Here is a 5596-nt window from a genome sequence, read left to right as displayed (position 1 = left end):
CAAATGTTGAATGGTGGTGTTTAAGATGTATCGACATGCAAGTGAAGAAGAGATAATAACTTAAATGCAAATGTTGAATGGTGGTGTTTAAGATGAATGGACCTGCAAGTGAAGAAGAGACAATAACATAAATGTAAATGTTGAATGGTGGTGTTTAAGATGTATGGACCTGCAAGTGAAGAAGAGAGAATAACTTTGTGAGTCCTTATGTTGATCAATCTTCATAAACCTTCAAGGATTCCATGGTAGATCTATGATTTTCTTCAAGAACAATATGAGAGGAGAGGAGAGTTTGAGAAAAAAAACTCAACTTACAAGGTTTTGGTCAAACTCTATATTATGTAAACTGATATTACAATGAAGCTCCCTCTAAATTACAAAGAATTAACCCTTTATATAGGGTCAAACTAGAAATCACAAAGTCAAAGTCAAACTATACTAGAAAAGTCAAACACGATGACTTTTACAACAATTATAGACAATAGTAACCTTTCAAGTCGAATACAATTTACACTGAAATTCAGTTCTAACATTCTCCCCCTTTGTATTCAGGCTTGAAAGAATTTGCGCACGTTGAATCTCGTTTGAACTTTGTCTCTTTAAGCACTATATGACTTCTCAAAAACAATCTTCAAAACAATCTTCACTCTGAAATCTTCAAATGATCTTTAGTTGAGAAAAAATTTCTAACATTCTCCCCCTGGAATGTAGAACAACGATAAATCTTCTCTTTTGACAATGTAGATCAAAATCAGTAACAAATTTCAAAAAAACGATCTTCTAGATACGATCTTCAAAGAATTTCTTCAAATAACAAATTTCAGACATTCTCCTCAAAAATGAATTTCTTCAGACAAAAAATTCACAAACTTGCTCTTCGATGAGAAATCTATGTCAGTAAACTTTTGAAACGATGATCTTCACATTCAAAAACTCTCAGACATTTTAGCACAGGAATAATCTTTGGTAATAATCTTCAGTCGCACTCTTTTTGTGTCTTTTGTCGGCTTTGATGTTACTCCCCCTTGATCTTTACTACATATTCCCCCTTATATCATTCGGAATTGGTCATTTCATTCATTATAACATATTCCCCCTTATGATGAAATGAGAATCATTAATCATACTTCAAAATGAATGAAATTTTCCACGAAAGCCGTCAATTCATAAAATTGTAAGTAGATCTTTTCAAATCCACTTATATAAACTTTACAGATTTAGAGGAAAGGGAAGCTAACAACCAATTTCAACTTATGCAATTGTTTTTAATCTTATAAAAAGATTGGTCTGTGAGTATAGCAGATATACTCAGTACAACGGATGTACTTTATATATGAGACTTTTTGAGGTTCATCTCACCAGGTCTTCCATTCAATCATCGATATCTTATAAAAAGTATATCTATGAATGTTTCGACAAAATAAYATATAAAATGCAAAATATGTGTAGTGTAGAAAGATAAAGCAACATATGCTTCTGTTTAGGCTCAAAAAGATAAATTCGTGTGGACTACACAAATTTATCAGACTCAATGCATGATCAAAAAGACTTGAAGGAGGCACATATATCCTTTTGTTTCAATATCAACTTTCTCCGAATGAGAAATTGATAGATTATGAGCTGCGTGTCCCAAATGTTATTGAAACACTTATCTGTTGAGAGATAAATGAGTAGCTGGTGGGGTTGTGACAAGAATTGGCCTGGGATTTGCCTTTTTCAATATTAGTCTCGAAAGAATTGAGAACTAATAGATATGTGGTATGCCAAGTAATTTGAAGTTTGGAACATGATCTTGTTTATTCTTTTGATCCTAACACAACTCTCATCAATTCTTTTATCTCACAACAACTACCCCTCTCTTTTTCATTTTAGTCTCCGCACACAAACCCTTTTTGTATTTAATGCCCACTCAGATATGGTTGTCCTCTTGGGTAGGTTTGTCGGTTCTGACATTCCATAGAGGTATTTATGTAAAGCACTCAGTCCCTCCTAAATTTAGCTTTATGCTCAAATGATCACAAACAATTGATCAAAAGTATTATTGCTATAAAGCACAATGATCAGATAAAAATTGATCAAGAAATTTGGCTTTAAGTACAATCAATAAAGGAATGATGCGTAAAAACAGATTATTCGGAATGCAAGAGAAATGAATGAAGATCTATAAGAACAAGTTTACAGAATCTGAAAATTCAAAGAATCAAGAAATGTATCTCAATCAATGTAAAAAAAATTAGAAAAAATAACCTTTGAATACTAACGAGCGTATTATCACCGAAAATGATATTATTATAAGAGACATGATAATAACAGTTTGAAGAATAGTTGAAACAGGTATTGGAGTTTTGTACGATGAGAAATTTGTAACACCCTCATTTTTTTTTTTTTGAGAATGTCACGTAACCTGAAACGATGCCGGAATACATATTCGCAAAAGACGGCTAAAATAACACCGTTTGAATCATACCACGTTAAGTTACATAAGATTAACATAACGCTGCTAGACAAAAACTAAAGATAAGATAATAACTAGTAACTCTCTACGCGAGTCCCTTGCCCTTATCCAACCTCGAACTTCCTGGCCTTGAGATGCATACTATAGTCAGCTTATAAAGCTCAGTGAGTTCATGGTTTGCGTGAGTAAAGATCATTTCACATCATACATATCAACTTGTAAACYTTGTACCAAATAGTATRCATTTTCTGAAAATCATGCAATGCCGAAGGAAACATATATCTGTAAGACACTGAACATACGAGATCTCGTATAAYRTTTAGCCGGGTATGGGTCATTTAGTCACAAACACACCCTGGGTTAGATATTTCAATCTTAACTGGTCACCCACTTGTCCGGGTAGTGTTTTATACTGGTCGTGACTTGCTGGTCAAATGCCCACCMTTAACTCATCAAACTTTTAGTATGSATTAGCATGCTAGAGTTATTTGAAAACTGATTAAACACGTAGCACGTARTCATTCATAAMATAGCATGCATGTAGAATATATCATAACATGCATGTAAACTGAAACATCATGCATACRTAYACATCATCAGAAATTCATATCATGTAAAAATAATTTGTACKTAGGTATGCATCCCAGTGAAATCTCATGAAGACTCACCTGATAACGTAGATTGCTTATCTAACGCTGCTGACTGGTAACCTACAATTTATAATAGCAAATAGCATAAAATGATTAATTTCTCCCAAAGGCTAACATAAAAGTCAACTTACGGTCAACTACATCGACTAGGGTCAACCTTRGTCAACTATGCTTAAATGCTCCTCACATCAATTAGAATTATAGAAACCGCGAGTTCCGACATAAGGTGTATCGTCTAGCTATATATCTTAAAATGACTAAGTCTGGAAGAAGGCCAGAGCCTCTGTGGACGGCCAGAGCCTCTGGTTGCATTGACAGAGCCTCTGGACTYTTAAGTCCCTTAGGACCAGAGCCTCTGTGGTTGTATTGACAGAGCCCCTCTGCTTGTATACCATAAGAAAATAATTCCACATCAAGGACAGAGCCCCTCTGTGGTCTCTCTTCYAGAGCTTCTTGTCTCACGACCAGAGCCTCTGGTTGAATCATACTTAGCAAATATATTTCATCAAGGACCAGAGCCCCTCTGGTCTCTCTTGCAGAGCCTCTGGCTTCACGACCAGAGCCTTTGGTTGAACTAACCTATACTTAGAAAATAATCCCACCAAGACCAGAGCCTCTGTGACTTAACTAAAATTATTTCAAGGGCCAGAGCTCCTCTGTGGTTTCCTCCAGAGCCTCTGTCTAACACAACTTGATACAGAGCTCTCATGTAGAGCTTTTGTATAACGTTCTTTAAAGTGGACAGAACGCGATACAACGTGTTTACCAAATGAAATCTAAACTTTGAAATCGAACTCTAAAACACGAAGTTTGGACGTGAGCCTTCTAGAGTTCTACACAGGGTCAATGGCACAGCTAAACATAGTAACAACATAACTTTTGGTAGAGTAATTACCTCTAAACGACGGGAAAGCAGGGGGGTTCTTGCCTGGTCTTGAACTCCGGTTTTTCTCTCTTAAACTCGACGATCTATTTCTTCTTTTCAAAAGAATAGCGGCCCTAAACTAGTGCCCATAATTTATACTCAAACGATTTGGCTTATTAGTTGACCAAATCGGCCAAATCCCGAGTTTTAGGCTGTGAAACAGCTTCTCCACAGCCTGCAAACCGGCAGAGCACAGTTTCCCCTTTTGGACCAGGCACTGTCTGTTCCTCTTCTGCCTCTCCCAAACGTTGACAGCAGGCCCCTTTGCTTGTGCAGGTCTGTTGCACATTTACAAAACAGGTCTTTCTGGTTTGGGCCTGTTTACACCCGACCCAGCCCCTTAATTATTGCGAATTTACACTTTCACCCATGGCTTGACTTTTCCTTCACTTTTGGTCTGACTTTTAAACTTATTCAACCTCCTATTTTTTTTTAATATATATATATATATATATACATATATTCTTACAATAAAATGATAATAAAGATAAATTATTTATTCCACAAATTTTTTGGGTTTTACAACTCTTCCCTCCTTCAAGAAATTCCGTCCTCGGAATTAATACTCGTTAAAACAATTGAGGATATTTGGCCCTCATCTCTTCTTCTGGTTCCCAGGTCATTTCTGCGCCTTTATGAAATCTCCATTTTACTAATACCAAAGGTATACTTTTGTTTCTTAGTCTTTTCGTCTTTTTATCCAGTATATCAATTGGCTCTTCCACATAAGCGAGTTTGTCGTTAACCTCGATGTCTTCCAGATCTAGGACAGTCGTTTCGTCAGCTAAACATTTTCGCAAGTTTGACACGTGGAAGGTATTGTGAATACTACCTAACTCCTTTGGTAGTTTCAACCGATAAGCAACTGCTCCTACTCTTGCAGTTATCTCAAATGGTCCGATGTACCTTGGACTTAGCTTACCTTTCTTCCCAAATCTCATGACCCCTTTCCATGGCGATATTTTCAACAAAACCTTATCACCTACTTGGAATTCCAAAGGTCGACATCTTCTATCCGCGTAGCTCTTTTGTCTATCTTGCGCAACCTTTAACCTCTCCCTGATCTGTACTATTTTATCCGATGTCTGTTGGACTAACTCGGGTCTAGCTAGTTGCCTTTCTCCGATGTCTGCCCAACAAATTGGAGTTCTACACTTATGGCCATACAATGCTTCAAATGGCGCCGCTTTGATGCTCGAATGGTAACTATTGTTATAAGCAAATTCTATCAATGGGAGGTGGTTGTCCCAACTACCTCCAAAGTCAATCACGCAAGCTCTCAACATATCTCCTAGTGTTTGTATCGTCCTCTCACTCTTGCCATCAGTTTGAGGATGATATGCGGTACTCAAGTTCAACCGTGTTCCCATTTCTTGCTGAAAACTTGACCAAAATCTCGAAGTAAACCTAGCATCTCTATCTGAGACAATGGATATCGGTACACCATGTCTCGACATGATCTCATTGACATAAAGCTGGGCCAATCTTTCTAGTGTATACTTGTCACTGATCGGTAAGAAATGAGCAGATTTTGTTAGCCGATCTACAATTACCCATATAGCGTCG

This window comes from Cynara cardunculus, unplaced genomic scaffold (genome assembly GCF_001531365.2).
Source record: "Cynara cardunculus var. scolymus isolate 2C unplaced genomic scaffold, CcrdV1 Un_Scaffold_2322, whole genome shotgun sequence".
NCBI classification, from domain to species: domain Eukaryota; kingdom Viridiplantae; phylum Streptophyta; class Magnoliopsida; order Asterales; family Asteraceae; genus Cynara; species Cynara cardunculus.
Note: the sequence above shows the minus strand (reverse complement) of the source record.